Raw genomic sequence first — 24,696 nt, 5'->3', positions numbered from 1 at the left:
CGACTATAAACCTATACTTTTTCTGTTTAGATTCATAAAATATAGTTCAATATGAAACCATATCAATTTGATTCACTCAAAATGGATTTAAAATGAAGAAGTTATGGGTAAAACAAGATTGGATAATTTTTCTCATTTTAGCTACGTGAAAATTGGTAACAAATCTATTCCAACCATAACTTAATCAAGTTGTATTGTATATTATGTAATCTTGAGATACCATAGACACGTATACAATGTTTCTACCTATCATGTCGACACATCTATATATATTTCGGAACAACCATAGACACACTATATGTGAATGTTGGAGTTAGCTATACAGGGTTGAGGTTGATTCCAAAATATATATAGTTTGAGTTGTGATCAATACTGAGATACGTATACACTGGATCGTGGATTGATTTAAGATAATATTTATCAATTTATTTCTGTACATCTAACTGTGGACAACTAGTTGTAGGTTACTAACGAGGACAGCTGACTTAATAAACTTAAAACATCAAAATATATTAAAAGTGTTGTGTAAATATATTTTGAACATACTTTGATATATATGTATATATTGTTATAGGTTCGTGAATCAACCAGTGGCTAAGTCTTACTTCCCGACGAAGTAAAAATCTGTGAAAGTGAGTTATAGTCCCACTTTTAAAATCTAATATTTTTGGGATGAGAATACATGCAGGTTTTATAAATGATTTACAAAATAGACACAAGTACGTGAAACTACATTCTATGGTTGAATTATCGAAATCTAATATGCCCCTTTTTATTAAGTCTGGTAATCTAAGAATTAGGGAACAGACACCCTAATTGACGCGAATCCTAAAGATAGATCTATTGGGCCTAACAAATCCCATCCAAAGTACCGGATGCTTTAGTACTTTGAAATTTATATCATATCCGAAGGGTGTCCCGGAATGATGGGGATATTCTTATATATGCATCTTGTTAATGTTGGTTACCAGGTGTTCACCATATGAATGATTTTTATCTCTATGTATGGGATGTGTATTGAAATATGAAATCTTGTGGTCTATTGTTACAATTTGATATATATAGGTTAAACCTATAACTCACCAACATTTTTGTTGACGTTTAAAGCATGTTTATTCTCATGTGAATACTAAGAGCTTCCGCTATTGCATACTAAAATAAGGACAAGATTTGGAGTCCATGTTTGTATGATATTGTGTAAAAACTGCATTCAAGAAACTGATTTCGATGTAACATATTTGTATTGTAAACCATTATGTAATGGTCGTGTGTAAACAGGATATTTTAGATTATCATTATTTGATAATCTACGTAAAGCTTTTTAAACCTTTATTTATGAAATAAAGGTTATGGTTTGTTTTAAAAATGAATGCAGTCTTTGAAAAACGTCTCATATAGAGGTCAAAATCTCGCAACTAAATCAATTAATATGGAACGTTTTTAATCAATAAGAACGGGACATTTCAGTTGGTATCCGAGAGTTGGTCTTAGAGAACCAGAATTTTGCATTAGTGTGTCTTAACGAGTTTGTTAGGATGCATTAGTGAGTTTGGACTTTGACCATGTTTACTTGAAAAATGATTGCTTAACAAATTTTGTTGGAAACTATATATTTTTAACATGTGAATATTATGTGATATATTAATCTCTTAACGCGTTTGATATTATGTGATAGATATCTACCTCTAGAACAAGTCCCATTGACTCACCTAATAATAATGAAGAGTCAAATGTAAATTGGAATGATTCGTGGACTGATTCACAAGTTCCCGAAGAGGAACCGGAAGAAGAGTCGGAACCGAAAGAAGAATCAGAACCGGAAGAGGAGGAACCGGAGGAGGAAATAGAACCGGTGGGGGAAATAATAAAACGGTTAAGTAAAAGAAAATCCTCAACCAACCGACCAAGGTTAATTATGGTCAATGGTGTTTCCGCCAAGGAAGCAAAATATTGGGAGGATTACCAATTCTCCAATGAATCGGATTCCGACGAGAATTCCGATGATGTTATAGAAATTACCCCAACTGAATTTAAAAAGGCAAAAGAAAATAATAAGGGAAAGGGCATAAAAATAGAGAAATCTAATTCCAACCCCGATGAACTTTATATGTATCGTCAACCCCCGAAGCCCTTAAGTTGTAACAATGACCCGGGAACCTCTAAACCACCAGGTTTTTCTAAACCAATGTGGAAAACGATGGCTCGTATTAGGGGAACATCATATATCCCTAGAAACTTGGAAAAACGAACCAAAAACGAAGAAGAAGAAATGAGCGAGTCGGAATAAGATAGTTGTATTCGTGTGGTGTAATATATGTAATATAGTGTGCTTATGCTTTATGATATATGTAAAAATTGCTTGTATTAATAAGTAATTTTTTTTATGAATCTAACTCTTGTCTATTTTACAGTTTAAAAACACAAAATGTATAGACAACCCAATATTTTAAGAGACCTACCCGGAGACATGATTGATGAAATCTTGTCTAGAGTCGGTCAGAATTCCTCGGCACAACTATTTAAGGCGAAATCAGTTTGTAAGACATTCGAAGAACGTTCCAAGAATGTCTTGGTTTATAAGAGACTTTCGTTTGAAAGATGGGGGATATCACATTGGGAAACCCATAAGTTACGATGTGTTTACATTGACGCATATATTGCGGGGAACCCAAATGTTATTTTACGCAACGGGTTAAGAAATTATTTTGACTCAATGTATCCTAATATAGGACTTCATGATTTAGAAAAAGCGGCTAACATGCAACATAAAGAAGCATGCTATGCTTACGGGTTAGTAATGTTCGCTTCTCACCAAAGTGAGAACAAGAACATCGGGCTACAACTATTAAACAAAATGTTCCCACAAGTAACGGAGTCGGTAATTGGGGTAAGAAATGAGGTTTTTAGATTGTTACGGGACTGTTGAACATTACGTAACCCTCGTCCCTTTGACGACGTTACAACACGCTGTCTTATCAACGGCCATAACGGTTATGTTCCACAAGACCAAGGATGGGAAGTAGTCCTAGTAAAACCAGAATGCATGACTTGTTTCTGGACGTATGAATTACGTGTCTTTATTGCCTTTGCTGAATGACTTGTGTACTAGCTAGAATTATCTTCACAACTATCTTGTATCAAAGTTATTGTGTGCTATATTTCATGCTTTATGTAAAATAAGCGGTATTGTAAGTTTGTAAAATATTGTATAAAAGTTTGAACGTGAAATATTATTATAATCAGTTTTTCATATAGAATTGTAGTAGTTGAATTGTATATTAGCTACTAAGTAACTTAACGGGTAGGTACTACCCGAATTTAAACTTATAAAACACTAATATTAAGAAAAAGCTTTTATAAGTGAGTTCATATTATGCTACGAAATACTATTAACTACTCTTAATATTCTGTATGATTAACTTGTTCCATTTGACTATTTTGAAGGAAATGGCACCGACTACTCGACACACCGTGAATATGAATGAAGAGGAATTCCGTACTTTTCTAGCTTCAAACATAGCCGCAGTACAGGCTGCGCTACATACCAACAATAACCTTGGATCTAGCAGTACAGGAAATCGTGTAGGATGCACCTACAAAGAATTCACTGCCTGCAAACCTTTGGAATTTGATGGAACCGAAGGACCGATCGGATTGAAACGGTGGACCGAGAAGGTCGAATCAGTGTTTGCCATAAGTAAGTGTACTGAAGAGGACAAAGTGAAGTACGCTACGCATACCTTCACAGGTTCTGCGTTAACATGGTGGAATACCTATCTAGAGCAAGTGGGACAAGATGATGCGTACGCACTACCGTGGTCAGCATTCAAGCACTTGATGAACGAGAAGTACCGTCCCAGAACCGAGGTCAATAAGCTCAAGACAGAACTTAGAGGGTTACGAACCCAAGGATTTGATATTACCACGTACGAAAGACGATTGACAGAATTGTGCCTATTGTGTCCGGGAGCATTCGAAGATGAGGAAGAGAAGATCGACGCTTTTATGAAAGAATTACCGGAAAGAATCCAAGAAGATATAAGTTCACACGAGCCCGCCTCCATACAACAGGCATGTAGAATGGCTCACAAACTAGTGAACCAGATTGAGGAAAGAATTAAAGAACAGACGGCTGAAGAGGCCAATGTGAAGCAAGTCAAAAGAAAGTAGGAGGAAAACGGTGATAAGAATCACCAATACAACAACAACAGCAATTACAATAATAATCGCAACAATTATCCCAACAATCGCAACATCAATCGCAACTACAACAAACGGCCCAACAACAACAACAACAACAACAACAACAACAACAACAACAGCAACTACAACAATCATCCCAACAACAATAACAATCGCAACAACAACAACAATCAGAAGCAGCTATGCCAAAGGTGTGAAAAGTATCACTCGGGGTTCTGTACCAAATTTTGCAACAAGTGTAAAAGAAATGGTCATAGCGCGGCGAAGTGTGAGGTCTACGGACCAGGGGTTAACAGAACGAAAGGAACAAATGGTGTCGGAACGAGTAATGGCGGAGCAAGTAGTGTCAGAGCAAGTTATGCCAATGTAGTTTGTTATAAATGTGGAAAACCGGGCCACATTATTAGAAATTGCCCGAACCAGGAGAACACGAATGGACAAGGCCGCGGAAGAGTTTTCAATATTAATGCGGCAGAGGCACAGGAAGACCCGGAGCTTGTTACGGGTACGTTTCTTATTGACAATAAATCTGCTTACGTTTTATTTGATTCGGGTGCGGATAGAAGCTATATGAGTAGAGATTTTTGTGCTAAATTAAGTTGTCCATTGACGCCGTTGGATAGTAAATTTTTACTCGAATTAGCAAACGGTAAATTAATTTCAGCAGATAATATATGCCGGAATCGAGAAATTAAACTGGGTAGCGAAATATTTAAGATTGATTTGATACCAGTAGAGTTAGGGAGTTTTGATGTAATAGTTGGCATGGACTGGCTGAAGAAGGTGAAAGCAGAGATCGTATGTTATAAAAATGCAATTCGCATTGTACGAGAAGAAGTAGAACCCTTAATGGTGTACGGAGAAAAGGGCAACATGAAGCTACATCTTATTAGTAATTTGAAGGCACAGAAACTAATAAGAAAAGGTTGCTATGCTGTTCTAGCACACGTCAAGAAAGTACAAACTGAAGAAAAGAGCATCAATGATGTTCCCGTCGCAAAAGAATTTCCCGATGTATTTCCGAAAGAATTACCGGGACTACCCCCACATCGATCTGTTGAATTTCAAATAGATCTTGTACCAGGAGCTACACCAATAGCTCGTGCTCCTTATAGACTCGCACCCAGCGAGATGAAAGAACTGCAAAGCCAACTGTAAGAACTATTAGAAGATGGTTTCATTCGACCAAGCACATCACCATGGGGAGCTCCTGTTTTGTTTGTCAAGAAGAAGGATGGTACATTTAGGTTGTGTATTGACTACAGAGAGTTGAACAAACTTACCATCAAAAACCGTTATTCACTGCCGAGAATTGACGACTTATTTGATCAACTACAAGGCTCGTCGGTTTATTCGAAGATCGATTTACGTTCTGGATATCATCAAATGCGAGTAAAGGAGGATGATATTCCAAAAACTGCTTTTAGGACGCGTTATGGTCATTACAAGTTTATGGTTATGCCGTTTGGATTGACTAACGCACCAGCTGTGTTCATGGACCTTATGAACCGAGTGTGTGGGCCATATCTTGACAAGTTTTTCATTGTTTTCATCGATGACATACTTATTTACTCAAAGAATGATCAAGAGCACGAAGAACATTTGAGAAAAGTGCTAGAAGTATTGAGGAAAGAAAAACTGTACGCTAAGTTTTCAAAGTGTGCATTTTGGTTGGAAGAAGTTCAATTCCTCGGTCACATAGTGAACAAAGAAGGTATCCAGGTGGACCCGGCAAAGATCGAAACCGTTGAAAAGTGGGAAACCCCAAAAACTCCGAAGAATATACGTCAATTTTTAGGATTGGCTGGTTACTACAGAAGATTCATCCAAGATTTCTCCAAAATAGCAAAACCCTTGACTGCATTAACGCATAAAGGGAAGAAATTTGAATGGAAGGATGAACAAGAAAAGGCGTTTCAATTATTGAAGAAAAAGCTAACTACGGCACCTATATTGTCATTGCCTGAAGGGAATGATGATTTTGTGATTTATTGTGACGCATCAAAGCAAGGTCTCGGTTGTGTATTAATGCAACGGACGAAGGTGATTGCTTATGCATCTAGACAATTGAAGATTCACAAGCAAAATTATACGACGCATGATTTGGAATTAGGCGCGGTTGTTTTTGCATTAAAGACTTAGAGGCACTACTTATATGGGGTCAAAAGTATTATATATACCGACCACAAAAGTCTTCAACACATATTTAATCAGAAACAACTGAATATGAGGCAACGTAGGTGGATTGAATTGTTGAATGATTACGACTTTGAGATTCGTTACCACCCGGGGAAGGCAAATGTGGTAGCCGACGCCTTGAGCAGAAAGGACAGAGAACCCATTCGAGTAAAATCTATGAATATAATGATTCACACTAACCTTACTACTCAAATAAAGGAGGCGCAACAAGGAGTTTTAAAAGAGGGAAATTTAAAGGATGAAATACCCAAAGGATCGGAGAAGCATCTTAATATTCGAGAAGACGGAACCCGGTATAGGGCTGAAAGAATTTGGGTACCAAAATTTGGAGATATGAGAGAAATGGTACTTAGAGAAGCTCATAAAACCAGATACTCAATACATCCTGGAACGGGGAAGATGTACAAGGATCTCAAGAAACATTTTTGGTGGCCGGGTATGAAAGCCGATGTTGCTAAATACGTAGGAGAATGTTTGACGTGTTCTAAGGTCAAAGCTGAGCATCAGAAACCATCAGGTCTACTTCAACAACCCGAAATCCCGGAATGGAAATGGGAAAATATTAACATGGATTTCATCACTAAATTGCCAAGGACTGCAAGTGGTTTTGATACTATTTGGGTAATAGTTGATCGTCTCACCAAATCAGCACACTTCCTGCCAATAAGAGAAGATGACAAGATGGAGAAGTCAGCACGACTGTATTTGAAGGAAGTCGTCTCTAGACATGGAATACCAATCTCTATTATCTCTGATAGGGATGGCAGATTTATTTCAAGATTCTGGCAGACATTACATCAAGCATTGGGAACTCGTCTAGACATGAGTACTGCCTATCATCCACAAACTGATGGGCAGAGCAAAAGGATGATACAAACGCTTGAAGACATGCTACGAGCTTGTGTTATTGATTTCGGAAACAGTTGGGATCGACATCTACCGTTAGCAGAATTTTCCTACAACAATAGCTACCATTCAAGCATTGAGATGACGCCGTTTGAAGCACTTTATGGTAGAAAGTGCGGGTCTCCGATTTGTTGGAATGAAGTGGGGGATTGACAGATTACGGGTCCGGAGATAATACAAGAAACTACTGAGAAAATCATCCAAATTCAACAAAGATTGAAAACCGCCCAGAGTCGACAAAAGAGCTAAGCGGACAGTAAAAGAAAAGATATAGAGTTTGAAATTGGAGAAATGGTCATGCTTAAGGTTTCACCTTGGAAAGGCGTTGTTCGATTTGGTAAACGGGGGAAACTAAATCCAAGGTACATTGGACCATTCAAGATTATAGATCGTGTCGGACCAGTAGCTTACCAACTGGAGCTACCTCAACAACTCACGGTTGTACATAAAACTTTCCACGTCTCAAATTTGAAGAAATGTTTTGCTAAAGAAGATCTCACTATTTCGTTGGACGAAATCCAAATCAATGAAAAACTTCAATTCATTGAAGAACCTGTCGAAATAATGGATCGTGAGGTTAAGAGACTTAAACAAAACAAGATACCGATTGTTAAGGTTCGATGGAATGCTCGTAGAGGACCCGAGTTCACCTGGGAGCGTGAAGATCAGATGAAGAATAAATACCCGCATTTATTTCCAGAAGATACGTCAACACCTCCAACTGCTTAAAATTTCGGGATGAAATTTATTTAACGGGTAGGTACTGTAGTGACCCGAACTTTTCCATGTTTAAATATATATTAAATGAAATTGTTATTTACATGATTAAGTGTTTCCAACATATTAAGCAATCAAACTTGTTAAGACTTGATTAATTGAAATAGGTTTCATATAGACAATTGACCACCCAAGTTGACCGGTGATTCACGAACGTTAAAACTTGTAAAAACTATACGATGACATATATATGGTTATATATATAGTTAACATGATTTTATTATAAGTATGTATCTCATTAGGTATTTTAACAATGAGTTATATACATAAAAATGAGACTATTAATTTAAGAAACTCGAAAACTATATATATAACGATTATCGTTATAACAACGTCTTACTAGGTACATATGAATCATATTAAGATATTGATACACTTGGTTAATTATGTTAAATGATAAGTAAATATATTATTAAGTGTATTAACAATGAAATACATATGTAAAAATAAGACTACTAACTTAATGATTTCGAAACGAGACATATATGTAACGATTATCGTTGTAACGGCATTTAACTGTATATATATCATACTAAGATATATTATATATCATAATATCATGATAATATAACAATTTAACATCTCATTTGTTATAATAAACAATGGGTTAACAACATTCAACAAGATCGTTAACCTAAAGGTTTCAAAACAACATTTACATGTAACGACTAACGATGACTTAACGACTCAGTTAAAATGTATATACATGTAGTGTTTTAATATGTATTCATACACTTTTGAAAGACTTCAAGACACTTATCAAAATACTTCTACTTAACAAAAATGCTTACAATTACATTCTCGTTCAGTTTCATCAACAATTCTACTCGTATGCACCCGTATTCGTACTCGTACAATACACAGCTTTTAGATGTATGTACTATTGGTATATACACTCAAATGATCAGCTCTTAGCAGCCCATGTGAGTCACATAACACATGTGAGTCACATAACACATGTGGGAACCATCATTTGGCAACTAGCATGAAATATCTCATAAAATTACAAAAATATGAGTAATCATTCATGACTTATTTACATGAAAACAAAATTACATATCCTTTATATCTAATCCATACACCAACGACCAAAAACACCTACAAACACTTTCATTCTTTAATTTTCTTCATCTAATTGATCTCTCTCAAGTTCTATCTTCAAGTTCTAAGTGTTCTTCATAAATTCGAAAAGTTCTAGTTTCATAAAATCAAGAATACTTCCAAGATTGCAAGTTTACTTCCAAGTTTTCTAAATCCATTCCAAGTAATCATCCAAGATCAAGAAACCTTTGTTACTTACAGTAGGTTATCTTTCTAATACAAGGTAATAATCATATTCAAACTTTAATTCAATTTCTATAACTATAACAATCTTATTTCGAGTGGAAATCTTACTTGAAATTGTTTTCGTGTCATGATTCTGCTTCAAGAACTTTCAAGCCATCCAAGGATCCTTTGAAGCTAGATCTATTTTTCTCATTTCTAGTAGGTTTATCCAAGGAACTTGAGGTAGTAATGATGTTCATAACATCATTCGATTCATACATATAAAGCTATCTTATTCGAAGGTTTAAACTTGTAATCACTAGAACATAGTTTAGTTAACTCTAAACTTGTTCGCAAATAAACGTTAATCCTTCTAACTTGACTTTTAAAATTAACTAAACACATGTTCTATATCTATATGATATGATAACTTAATGATTTAAAACCTGGAAACACGAAAAACACCGTAAAACCGGATTTACGCCGTCGTAGTAACACCGCGGGCTGTTTTGGGTTAGTTAATTAAAAACTACGATAAACTTTGATTTAAAAGTTGTTATTCTGGGAAAATGATTTTTATCATGAACATGAAACTATATCCAAAAATTATGGTTAAACTCAAAGTGGAAGTATGTTTTCTAAAATGGTCATCTAGACGTCGTTCTTTCGACTGAAATGACTACCTTTACAAAAACGACTTGTAACTTATTTTTCTGACTATAAACCTATACTTTTTCTATTTAGATTCATAAAATAGAGTTCAATATGAAACCATAGCAATTTGATTCACTCAAAACGGATTTAAAATGAAGAAGTTATGGGTAAAACGAGATTGGATAATTTTTCTCATTTTAGCTACGTGAAAATTGGTAACAAATCTATTCCAACCATAACTTAATCAACTTGTATTATATATTATGTAATCTTGAGATACCATAGACACGTATACAATGTTTCAACCTATCATGTCGACACATCTATATATATTTCGGAACAACCATAGACACTCTATATGTGAATGTTGGAGTTTGCTATACAGGGTTGAGGTTGATTCCAAAATATATATAGTTTGAGTTGTGATCAATACTGAGATACGTATACACTGGGTCGTGAATTGATTCAAGATAATATTTATCGATTTATTTCTATACATCTAACTGTGGACAACTAGTTGTAGGTTACTAACGAGGACAGCTGACTTAATAAACTTAAAACATCAAAATATATTAAAAGTGTGGTAAATATATTTTGAACATACTTTGATATATATGTATATATTGTTATAGGTTCGTGAATCAACCAGTGGCCAAGTCTTACTTCCCGACAAAGTAAAAATCTGTGAAAGTGAGTTATAGTCCCACTTTTAAAATCTAATATTTTTGGGATGAGAATACATGCAGGTTTTATAAATGATTTACAAAATAGACACAAGTACGTGAAACTACATTCTATGGTTGAATTATCGAAATCGAATATGCCCCTTTTTATTAAGTCTGGTAATCTAAGAATTAGGGAACAGACACCCTAATTGCCGCGAATCCTAAAGATAGATCTATTGGGCCTAACAAACCCCATCCAAAGTACCGGATGCTTTAGTACTTCGAAATTTATATCATATCCGAAGGGTGTCCCGGAATGATGGGGATATTCTTATATATATGCATCTTGTTAATGTCGGTTACCAGGTGTTCACCATATGAATGATTTTTATCTCTATGTATGGGATGTGTATTGAAATATGAAATCTTGTGGTCTATTGTTACGATTTGATATATATAGGTTAAACCTATAACTCACCAACATTTTTGTTGACGTTTAAAGCATGTTTATTCTCAGGTGAATACTAAGAGCTTCCGCTGTTGCATACTAAAATAAGGACAAGATTTGGAGTCCATGTTTGTATGATATTGTGTAAAAACTGCATTCAAGAAACTGATTTCGATGTAACATATTTGTATTGTAAACCATTATGTAATGGTCGTGTGTAAACAGGATATTTTAGATTATCATTATTTGATAATCTACGTAAAGCTTTTTAAACCTTTATTTATGAAATAAAGGTTATGGTTTGTTTTAAAAATGAATGCAGTCTTTGAAAAACGTCTCATATAGAGGTCAAAACCTCGCAACGAAATCAATTAATATGGAACGTTTTTAATCAATAAGAACGGGACATTTCATGTAGGAGCAATAGTAAAGCTCACCCTTATAATTTTTCGGTCTGGCACAAGGTCCTGTCTTTGACCATGCTATCCAACCACCGTTCTTACGGTTGACACCCGATTTGGTTCAGGTGACCTAATGAATTCCAGGTGAATTCCTAGAATTTTACGTTCAATGGTAATGAACGCATTGAAAATGGGTTTTCAGAAAACGAATCGGTTTTAATTTTTTATCAAAATATTTTCTCGTTCAAGCTCGAGTTTAGATATCATTGAATTCCATGAATTTGTAATTCTCAATCTTTAAGGTCAATCTCAAGGATTGAGTAATATCAGTCTTAAAAGCTGATTTTTGATCTTTTAAGGAGATTATCCTTTCTGGGGATCTGATTCATTAGTCTTATCCAGCTAATTTGCACGGCGTCCTCCCCATTTTACAAGACAGATCCTCTCATGGTTGGGATAAGTCTGACCACTTGGCGACCCTGTTTGATGCTAAGGTCCGTGAATTTCCTGCAGATTTTAGAGATGACTTTTCTAGATTTTTCGTCAACCTACAGCTGGTCTGGACGACAACTTCATGACCTAAATCAAGAAGCGCGTTTCTTTTTTGGAAGACTTTACTTCCTTTAAATGATGGAATTGATTCATCGTGTAGATCCATCTTTCTTTCAAATATATTACAGTAAATCGGGTAAAACTGATTAGATTAGTCCAAAACAAAAGTATCTTTAATTATTTGTTATAGAAACATGTGACATATGTTTTAAAAAACTTGATAAATTTTCCCACACTTGGCTTTTATTTTCCTTTTTATTGTCCTCTATTCCATTTTAAATGAATTTTAACATTTTGGTTTGTTTCTCAATTTATGTCCTTTCCAAGGTAACAATAATTTCGGTGTTAACACCTAGTTTTATCGTTCATAAATATGTATAAACATGATTTTGAGTTCATTTAATTGAAAATTTTGAAAATTTTTACTAGAAGTGGGTAGTCAGTATATAAGACTAGGGCTGTTCTTTATTATCAGAGAGCACTAGATTTTAATACAACTACTGCTTTACTAGTATTTCTAATGGTAACCAAGTGTATAAAGTAAAAATTTTAAAAATCCGAAAGAATTTAACCCCTTCCCACACTTAAGATCTTGCAATGCCCTCATTTGCAAGAAATCAGTAACAATTTAAATTATTGAGGGTGATTAGCGCAGAAAAAATGATTAAATTGTACCAAAGTTTCCAAACATATTGTTGTTTGTGTTGAATGATAAATGGTGCATATCATTTGTTCATTCCGTCTTGTTGTTACATCACATTTATTTTTCATCTTGTCGTCAAAATTAGTTGCTTTTGCTGAACTTAATGCCAGTCTTTGAAAATGCGTTGTTTTACCCTGTTGTGTACATAAGATAAACTGCAAACATATATACATATTTTTGAAGTTTGGTATATTACCCCACATTCAAAAATTATTAAAATCTAATAATAAAAGTTAGAAATTTATAAAAACTATTACAATATCAACATAAGTGCTAATTGTAGTAACATTACAAAAATAAAATAAATAAAACTAAATAAACTAGGGTTGATACTGATACCAATAGGGGTTCCATGCATAACCATATGTGTTATAGAATGCTTCAGCTGGGTTATAAGTAGGATACGGTGGTTGGATCTCTATAGACCTGGGAGGAAATTCGGGCTTTAGAGTAGGAATATAGTTTCTACCTATATGTTGGCAATGAGCTATGATGCAGTTTTGATGAACTTGTCAATCTTCAAATGCTCGATATCTAGCATTTTCATACTCTTGTGAAGCTATAAACCTTTGCATTTCTGTCATTTCATTTCCCCCTCCCACATTACCTGGCTGTTGATCTCTTTCAACCTGTGGATGTCTTCCATTATATTGTACTGCGGCGTTATTTCGCCTCTTCAAAACCTTAGTACCATGATATACATTTAAACCAATTGTATCGTGGGGTTCTGGTTCTTCGATTAATAATCCCCCCCCCCCCCCGTCTTATATCCACATCGAGATACTCAGCAATTAATGTAATAAATATACCACCTCCTATTATACTGTGCGGTCTCATCCCCTAACCATAGCTGATAAATAATAACCCACACAATAAGGTATACTTACAGCGCTTTGTGGGTCTCGAATACACATGTGGTAAAATAAATCTTGCTCATTTACCTTTTCCTTATTTTTACCTTGCTGTGTAATCGAGTTCGCTAGAAACCTGTGAATTACTCTTAACTCAGCTCTATCTATATCCAAATAAGAGTAATTTCCCCCTTTAAATCGGTGATGGCTAGTCATTTGACTCCATACACCATGCGTATCAAAATTTTCATCAATCTTCCTACCATTTAATATCAACCCTCGACAATCGGCAGATGCTAGCTCCTCAGGCGTATATATACGTAAGGCCTGAGCCATGTCTAGTAGAGACATGTGGCGCATCGAACCTCCTAACAAAAATCTAATAAAATTTCGATCAGTTAAAGTAGCTACCCGATCATTTATTTCTATACTACACAATAATTCTTCACACCATACTTTATATACAGGTCTACGCATGTTGAATAATTGTACCCAATCGTTAAAAGTAGAATTACCATACCTCTGTGTAAGTAATTCTCTAATCCGTTCGCCTAATCCTACAGCTTCTAACAGTTCCCATTCTATTACCCTAGGTACTTCAACAGCTTTAGAATGAAGAGTGTGCAAGCTCCTTTGGTATTTTGGATAATCTATCCAACGTCTGTCTAATCTCAAGTTCGGGTGCAAATCTTCCACGTGCATATCTGAAAATGTCATAACTGGATGAGGTATATCTTGTTTGTAATAGTTATCAACATCCTGTTGTTCCGCATTCTCAGGAGGAGCAATGCGAGCTTGGGATGAAGATTCACAACTTTCAGTCTGCAAAACACATCAAACACAATTTTTGTGCATCCAAATATGCATTAGTGTCCGCAAAATCATCAATCAAAATAATTACAATGACATGTTCAATTTATATCAAACTTATGCTCATTTTCATATTTTTATCAAATCTACACTTTTTCAAATAAGCATATACGAAAATGTTCGCCAAGTTCATAAGCATTCAACTCAAATAACATGTCAAAATAATCATTATTAGCAATTAAACAAGTTTCAAATGGCGTTATCTCTCAAAAATCAAGTTCATGAATTTTAGACTTGAAAAAGTCCACTTTAATTCTCAAAAATCATGTTTAGGCTCAAAGTTTGGATCATTTAACTACCTAAACATGTTACACTACTTAATTTAGCAATAATTCATGACAAAAATCGGCCATAACCTGTTTATATCAAAAAGCCCCAAATTGCTCAAGAACACAAACCCTAGATTACTAAAAATTTGAAGTTTAAGGCTTCTAATCATGTTAAATAGCATCAATCTAGGTTATACAAGCATAATACATAAGCAATTTAAGCATAATTACACTAAAAAGCATCAAAATTGAATTGGGTATAAATTTGTTCAAGAACACTAATTTTCGGATTAAATGGTGTTTAGGTGTAGAAATTTACCGTTTTCCTTGAGTAATTCCTTGATAGCATCCTTCTCAACATGATTTTGTGAAAGATTTGATGAAAGATGGTGAAAAATACGATTTTGTGTGTGTTTTTGAGTGTGTTTTTGCAGTTTTTGAGTTGGTTGTGTATACTGATCTGTTCGGCCTTTTTATTTTTTTTTTCTGGATTTTGCATCCTCCGCGAGTCGCGGTGGATTTCCCCTTCAAACTCCGCGAGTTGCGGAGTTTATTTATTTATTTTTTATAAATCTTTAACTTATAAAACAAATATTAATTAATTTTAAAAATTTGTTTCCCTTGTTATTTAGGACGAGGTCGTTTCGGAACGTTGTCCTATTCCGTCCCTCGACAAAATTTTAAAATTTGTCTTTTTGAAGCGTTGTTTTAAAAGCAAAGATTTTTGGTTTTTTTTAAAATGTTTTTGGCATACTTTAATTCAATAAGATTAAAAATATTGATAATAAAAGTTCTCGTCCCTCCCTCGGGTAAAGCAATTTCGGTTCAACGACCTAGTCTTCAACTCACGACGAATTTTAAAAATCATATTTTTCACTTAGCGAAATAAAGTAAATTTTTCTTTTTAAATTCACACCAAACTTAAATTTAAAATGCATAAAATTAAAAAAATTCACACCAAACTTAATTAAAAATTCATATTACCAAACTTAAATTATATTTTTGTTTTTATACATACAAACTTATGTTAAAAATATTAATTTTCTAAATATTTACAATTTTAAATATATTGATTTAAAAAAGTTTACAATATCAAGTTAAGATTTATATATTAATTTTAAAAATATGGTAAAAATAAAATTAAAAATCTTTTTGGCTTTTATCCCACTTTAATCAATCAAATATTATCAAAAATATGCGCCCCTCTTTTCGGTAAAGTAATTTCGGTTCCATGACCTAATTTAACTCATGACGAATTTTTGAAATATTTTGAGTTGATTGATTAAAGATATTTATACCTTAAGAATAAACGTTAAATTTCGCAGTGATGTAATAAATTTTTGTATGATATCAGTAATTTCGGTCGCAAGACCTAATTTCATCGAATACCAATTTAATTCTTTATAGCGAACAAATTAGCGTTTATTATCAAAAGGCTAAAAATAAAAATAAAAATAAAAACTGTACAAACTTACCTGTGAAATATATTTTTTAGTGATATGCTCTAGCCCACTCATAAGATAGTCGGACTAATTGATTTTCCATGGCTACATAGGCGTAACCTCGAGCATTTAATGTTTTTTCTTCTAAACATATGAACGGTCCATCTCTGCATAAAGTAACAAATTCGGTATTTGAATAAGTTTGATTATTTGAACATTTACCTTCGTGTGACCATTTTCCGCATTTGTGACATCTTTCAAGGTGTCGTGCTCTTCTTTTCGCTGCGGATTTTGATTTTCCTTTACCAAATTGTAATTTATTATCTTCGCACCTGGATTCTTTTCTTACTCCGTCCAATTTTCCTCTGATTAATGATACTATTTCACTTGGAAGTGTGTCATTATTACGTTTAGTGATCAAAGCGTGTAGCATTAGACCATGGTTTAGTTCACAGGAAGTCTTCATTTCGTATAAACCTAAAAAAAAAAAAATTCAGAATGGGGGGAGAAGACTAGTTCTTTAGGGTCTGCTAGGGAAAGACCATTCGGGTTCCATTTTCGAGAACTACACGAAAACAGAAAATCTAACTCTAACAGAAATACATAATATCCTTTAAAGACTTGATTCTCCCCACACTTAGTTAGCTGTGGTATCGAAATTGTGATTAACTTCGTTGTTGACTTCCATCGGACTATCTATGTAATGTTTAACTCTGTGACCATTAACCTTAAATTCAATCCCATTTGAATTTATTAATTCTATCGTTCCGTATGAGAAAACTCTTTTGACTATGAATGGTCCAGACCATCTTGATTTCAATTTTCCAGGAAATAGCTTGAATCGTGAATTGAAAAGAAGAACTCTGTCTCCTTCTTTAAATTCTTTTAAACTTCTGATTCTTTTATCATGCCATTTCTTCGTTCTTTCCTTATAGATCAACGAATTTTCGTATGCTTCTTGTCTTAATTCTTCTAATTCGTTTAGTTGACTTAATCGTAGACGTCCAGCTTCATGTAAATCAAGATTACATGTCTTCAAAGCCCAAAATTCTTTGTGTTCAATTTCTACTAGAAGATGACATGCTTTTCCATAAACGAGTCTAAAAGGTGTAGTTCCAATTGGAGTTTTGTAGGCTGTTCTAAAAGCCCAGAGTGCATCCTCCAATTTTATGGACCATTCCTTCGGATTTGATCCTACGGTTTTCTCTAGAATACGTTTTAAAGCTCGGTTGGTATTTTCAACTTGTCCACTTGTTTGTGGATTATATGTGGTGGAAATTTTATGAGTTACTCCATATCTTTTAAGAACTTTTTCAAGTTGATTAATACAGAAATGAGTTCCCCGATCACTTATTAAAGCTTTCGGTGTTCCAAACCTTGCAAAAAGGCGTTTTAAAAAGTTGACTACAACTCGTGCATCGTTAGTTGGGAGAGCTTGAGCTTCCGCCCATTTAGATACATAATCAATGGCTACGAGAATATAGAGATTATTATGAGATTTTGGAAATGGACCCATAAAGTCAATACCCCAAATGTCAAATACTTCACATACTTGAATGACATTTTGTGGTATTTCATCACGTTGACTTATTTTTACGGTCCTTTGACAAGCATCACAGGATTTGCAAAGAAGGTGTGCGTCTTTGTAAATTGTAGGCCAATAGAATCCAGCATCATAAACTTTTCTTGCTGTTAGTTGAGGCCCATAATGCCCTCCTGTTGGTCCTGTGTGACAATGGTTTAAAATTTTACTAGCTTCATCTCCGAATACACATCGGCGTATTATTCCATCTGGACAACTTTTAAACAAATGTGGATCTTCCCAGAAATAGTGTTTTATATCACTGAAGAATTTCTTTCGTTTTTGGTACGATAATCCTTTTTCAAGGAATCCACATACTAAGTAGTTTGCATAGGCTGCAAACCATGGTATTTCATTATAATCTATCTTCAATAGATATTCATCAGGAAAGTTGTCTTGTATGGCCGATTCATTTAGAACTTCTAATTCGAGATTTTCAAGACGAGAAAGATGATCAGCGGCGAGATTTTCTGCTCCTCTTTTATCTCGGATTTCAATATCAAACTCTTGTAAGAGTAAGATCCAACGGATTAATCTTGGTTTAGCATCTTGTTTCGAAAATAGGTATCTAAGAGCAGAATGGTCGGTATAGACCACCGTTTTAGCTAGAACGAGATATGAACGAAATTTGTCAAAAGCAAAGACAATAGCAAGGAGTTTTTTTTCAGTGGTTGTGTAATTCATTTGTGCTCCTTGTAACGTCTTACTAGCATAATATATAGGTTGAAATCGTTTTTCAATCCTTTGTCCTAAAACGGCCCCCATTGCAAAATCACTTGCATCGCACGTAAGTTCAAACGGTAGATTCCAATTTGGAGTTATCATGATCGGCGCATTAGTGAGTTTTTCTTTAAGAATATTAAAAGATTTGATGCATTCATCTGAAAAGATGAATGGAGCATCCTTTTCTAGGAGTTTATTCATAGGAGTGGCAATTTTAGAAAAATCTTTAATGAAACGTCGGTAAAAACCGGCATGCCCTATAAAACTCCTAACTCCTCTAACATTGGTGGGATGTGGAAGTTTAGCAATTACATCTACTTTAGCTCTATCCACTTCAATTCCTTCCTTTGAAATTTTATGACCAAGAACGATGCCTTCTTTAACCATGAAATGACATTTCTTCCAATTAAGTACTAGATTTGATTGTTCGCATCTAATAAGCATTCGTTCAAGATTAGCTAGACATGTTTCAAAAGTATCACCAAAGACTGAAAAGTCATCCATGAAAACTTCCATGCATTCTTCTATCATGTCGTGAAAAATCGCCATCATGCACCTTTGAAAGGTTGCAGGGGCGTTGCAAAGTCCAAATGGCATGCGTTTGTAAGCAAAAGTACCATAAGGGCACGTGAATGTGGTTTTCTCTTGATCTTCGGGTGCTATTGGAATTTGAAAATATCCGGAAAAACCATCTAGAAAACAGTAGTAACTGTTTTCGGCTAACCTTTCCAACATTTGATCAATGAAAGGTAAGGGAAAGTGATCTTTTCTGGTGGCATCATTTAATTTTCTATAATCAATACACACACGCCATCCTGTTACAGTCCTAGTAGGAATAAGCTCATTTTTCTCATTTGTGATGACAGTCATGCCACCCTTCTTAGGCACGCATTGAACTGGGCTTACCCACGGACTATCAGAAATTGGATAAATTAAACTAGCATCTAGCAGTTTAATAATTTCTTTCTTAACAACATCTTGCATATTAGGATTTAGTCTTCGTTGGCGTTGCACATACGTTTTATGACCTTCTTCCATAAGGATTTTATGTGTGCAATACGAAGGACTTATTCCTTTAATATCATGAATCTTCCATGCAATGACTGGTTTATGAGCTTTCAACACAGAAATGAGCTGAGATTTTTCATTTTCAGTAAGAGAAGACGATATTATTACAGGTAATTCAGATTCACCATGTAAATAAGCGTATTCCAAATGGTTTGGAAGTGGCTTTAACTCTAATGTCGGAGGTTCTTTTATCGATGATTTATATCGATATCTGTCTTCTTCTTTTAGCATTTGAATTTCTTCTGTTGTTGGTTCATATCCATTAGCTATTAGTATAGCTAACATTTCAGTTTCATCAATTGGTTCAGTTCCTTCTCCTAAAGAACATTCTCCTGTTCCTTGTAATTCTGGAAATTCTTCTAACAATTCTGCATGTGATTCTATAGTTTGAATATAATAACATGTATCATCTGCAGATTGTGGTTGTTGCATTGCTCTATCAACTGAAAAGGTAACACTCTCGTCCTCTATACTTAGGGTCAGTTTCTTACCAAACACGTCTATCATTGCTTTAGCCGTATTTAAGAATGGTCTTCCTAATATGAGAGGAACTTGAGAATCTTCTTCCATGTCCAGAATAATAAAATCTACTGGAAATACTAAAGTACCAACTTTAACTAGCATGTTCTCCATTATCCCTCTAGGATATTTTACCGATCTATCTGCTAGTTGTATACTTATTCTTGTTGGTTTCAATTCTCCAAGGTCTAGTTTAGCGTATAGTGAATACGGCATTAGATTTATACTAGCACCTAAGTCTACCAATGCTTCTATTGAACTAAGACTACCCAGAAAACATGGAATTGTGAAACTTCATGGATCAGATAATTTTTCTGGTATCTTATTCAACAGCACTGCTGAACAATTAGCATTCATAGTAACGGCCGAGAGTTCTTCCATTTTCTTTCTATTCGATATTAGATCTTTCAGAAATTTAGCATATCTAGGCATTCCTGAAATTACATCAATGAAAGGAAGATTTACATTTATTTGTTTAAACATATCCAAGAATTTGGATTGCTCGGCTTCAAGTTTCTCTTTTTTCATTTTACTCGGGTAAGGAAGTGGTGGTTGGTATGTGTGATGACCCGGAAATTTCTGACTAAATTTAAACTTAATCTTTATATGATTTAATGTTTCCGACACGATAAGCAAAGTCTGTAAAGTTGAATCTCAAAAGTTTTGAACTATTATTAAATGTTCAGTAAACCTTTGACTAGTAACCATCGATTCACAAACAACTATGTGTAAACAGAAATGTATATATAAACATATATATATATATATATATATATATATATATATATATATATATATATATATATATATACAGATTAACTGAAAACATTAACGAGATGTTAAATGTATAATGTCTCACGTTAAACTTATTTGTTTCAAACATACGAAAACATTATCCGTTATAATAGAAATTGATTATTAAAATAACCTTGATTGAACGACTTACAACGTGTATTTAAAACATGTTAAAGTAAATTGAATATATATATATGTGTGTATATATATATATATATATATATATATATATATATATATATATATATATATATATATATATATATATATATATATATTCAGGATATTTTGAAAACGATAGTAACATTCGATTATTGATTCGATTGATATATAGATAAGTTAAGATGAACCAATAAAACACTAATTTGCTAAAGTATTTTCAAATTGCTACAGTACCCTAAATGCTACAGTGTTTTCGAAAATCACTATTTGCTACAGTAAAATTTACTTTGCTACAGTAAAAATTGACTTTGCTACAGTACTTTGCTACAGTACACACTATTTTAAAATGTATTTTAACAAATAGTGAGACGATGATTTATAGAAGTAAATGACCAAAACACTCAAACGTATAAGATACACTTTGAGTGACATAGTTATGGATAGTTCAAGTCTATATTTTGACAAAGGTACGAGTCACGAAATGTAAAGTATTAGTTTTCTCAGCGTACGAAAGGACATTTGAAAAACTGGAACCGGGACATAAGTCGAGTGATGACGTACGGCTTATCGGAACTAAAATTACAAATCAACTATGCATGTAAATTTAATATAATATATAATTAATTATTTAAATTATATATATTATATATTTATTTATCATGTCGACAAACAAATGGACAAATGATTCTGAGCTGGAAATTGAGGCCATGCGATCGCATGGCCATCATGCCCAAAATCCATGCGATCGCATGGGGCAAAATTATTGGCCTGGTACTATAAATTCTCGAATTCGGCCAGAGTTAAACACACACACATATATTATTTTTATTCCGTATTTATTTATTTTATTATTATTATTATTATTAATAAGATTATTATTAATCTTATTATTTTTAATTATTAGTGTTATTATTTTTGCGATACAAAAATAATAATGTACATAAAATATTACGACGGAGTGCTGTCCAAGTAATTTTCAAAACGAGTTTCCAAGCGAGCTAGAGCTAAGGAAAATATGGGTTATTACCAAGGAGGTTATGGGTAATGTTCGGGGGTATTTTTGTGAAGCAAACCTCGTGTTTATCATCTCCGATGCGTCTACGTGCTTTCCTACAATATTGTATATCAATATTAAACAGTGAGTTTCATATGATCCCTTTTTCTCTTTACAATTTTGGGCTGAGAATACATGCAATGTTTTTATATCTGTTTTACTAAATGGATACAAATACTAAAATTGATTTTGTGTGAGTTTTATTTGCTCCCTTTTTAAATGCTTTTGCAATATATATTTTTGGGCTGAGAATACATGCAATTTATTTTAAACAATGGACACAAGTACATACTAAATTCTATATTGAGTTTGAACCGAAAATCCCTTAGCTTTGGTAACTAGTAACTGCCGGTTATAAGAACTGGTGGGCGCGAGTAGTAGTATATGGATCCATAGGGCTTGACATCCCCGTCTGTTCCAGGTATAGAAAGAAACTCTAGCCTGAACTATAAAACGGACGTATGCTATTTGAAGTTAGTACACGTTGGATTGCGTGTATTGTACATGTTGGTTGCATGTTAAACGAGGGGTACTTATTATAAACGTTAAGGCTTGGTTACCAGGGTGCTCAACTTTGTAGAACCGATTGATAAACGTTTCGGATGAAACAACTGAAATCGTGTGGTCCACCTTTTATTTAAAACATATTGATAATCGTTTTGAATGAAACAACTGAACTTTTGTAATCCACATTGATATACGGATTATGTGTAATATTAAAACTATGAACTCACCAACCTTTGTGTTGACACTTGAAGCATGTTTATTCTCAGGTTTCTAGAAGTCTTCCGCTGTTTACTGATACGTGATACAAGTTATGTGCTTGGAGTCATACATGCTATATACAAGAAACTTGCATTCACCAAACCATTACCATGTACCTTATTTTGACTGTATTGTCAACAGATGTATTATTGTAAACCATTTAAATGGTGATTGTCTATACGTAGGAATCATCAGATGTTAAAAACCTGGAATGTATATATTCGTTTATGAAATACCTTCTCAAACGAATGCAATGTTACAAAACGTATCACATAGAGGTCAAATACCTCGCAATGTGACCAGATGTTGATGTATTCGTCCAGGTGGATTAGGACGGGTCATCACAGTATGGTTTAACATAAGGTTTAGCCTTAACTGTGTTATCTTCATTAACCTTTTCAACTACCGGTTCTTTTTCCTTATCTTGTTCAGGTTGTGGTTCTTGTGGAGTAGGAATAGCTTCATCCGAAATTACAGGTATTTCAGGTGGTTTAAGTGTAATACCACTTCTTGTGGTAATGGCTTTAGCTGTTTCATTCCGGGGGTTAGCATTTGTATCACTAGGTAGACTTCCCAGTTTTCTTTCACCTATTAACCTTGCTAGGTTACTTACTTCTTGTTCCAGATTTTGAATAGAAGCTTGTTGATTTCTAAATGCTTGAGCATTTTGTTCATTCGTTTGTTTCTGAGATGTGAAAAACTGCGTTTGAGTTTCAACTAGCTTCGTCATCATATCTTCTAAATTCGGCTTTTTATCATCGGTTTGTGGTGGTTTGTTTTGAAAATTAGGTCTTTGCTGATTGTAAGTATTATTGGATACTTGTTGATTACTAGGACCTTGTTGGTTATTGTATGGAACATTTCGATTATAATTCTGGTTTTGATTATAAATCGGTCTTGGCGGTTGATAATTATTCTGATAATTATTTCCAGGCCTTTGGTTTAGATATGAAACATTCTCTCCTTGTTCCATTGTTAATTCAATACTGAGACAATCTTTTGTCAAATGTGGTCCTCCACACTGCTCACAACTAATTCGTATTGAGTGAATATCCTTAGTCATCTTTTCCATTCGTCTCTCGACAGCATCTATCTTTGCGGAAATGAAATCTAAGTCATGGCTAGAATCGGCTCTAGTTGCTTTAGATGATCTAACGATATCTTTTTCTTGGTGCCACTCATGTGAGTGGGAAGCAGTGTTATCAATAATTTTGTAAGCATCAGTTTCGGTTTTCTTCATAATAGAACCACCAGCTGCTATATCGATGTCTTTCCTTGTAGTGATGTCGCATCCTTGGTAGAATATTTGTACTATTTGACAAGTGTCTAAACCATGTTGCAGACATCCTCTTAATAATTTTCCAAATCTAGTCCACGCCTCATATAGAGTTTCATTCGGTTTCTGTGGGAACGTAACAATTTCTCCTTGAAGTCTTACTGCTTTAGATGCCGGAAAGAATTGTTTAAGAAATTTTTCAACTAAAACGTCCCATGTATCAATCGCCCCTTCAGGTAACGATTCCAACCAATCTTTGGCTTCTCCCTTTAAAGTCCAGGGAAATAACATTATGATGACCCGGGAATTTCTGACTAAATTTAAACTTAATCTTTATATGATTTCAATACGATAAGCAAAATCTGTAATATTGAGTCTCGAAAGTTTTGAAATTTATATTCATGTCATCAATTACCCTTCGACTGTCCCGACGATTCACGAACATTAGTGTGTAAATAAATATATATATATGAATATATATGTAGTTATAAACAAAAGTATATATATATATATATATATATATATATATATATATATATATATATA

This window comes from Rutidosis leptorrhynchoides, chromosome 5 (genome assembly GCF_046630445.1).
Source record: "Rutidosis leptorrhynchoides isolate AG116_Rl617_1_P2 chromosome 5, CSIRO_AGI_Rlap_v1, whole genome shotgun sequence".
In the NCBI taxonomy this organism is placed as follows: Eukaryota; Viridiplantae; Streptophyta; class Magnoliopsida; order Asterales; family Asteraceae; genus Rutidosis; species Rutidosis leptorrhynchoides.
The sequence above is the reverse complement of the archived record's forward strand: the minus strand, read 5'-3'. Positions refer to the sequence as shown.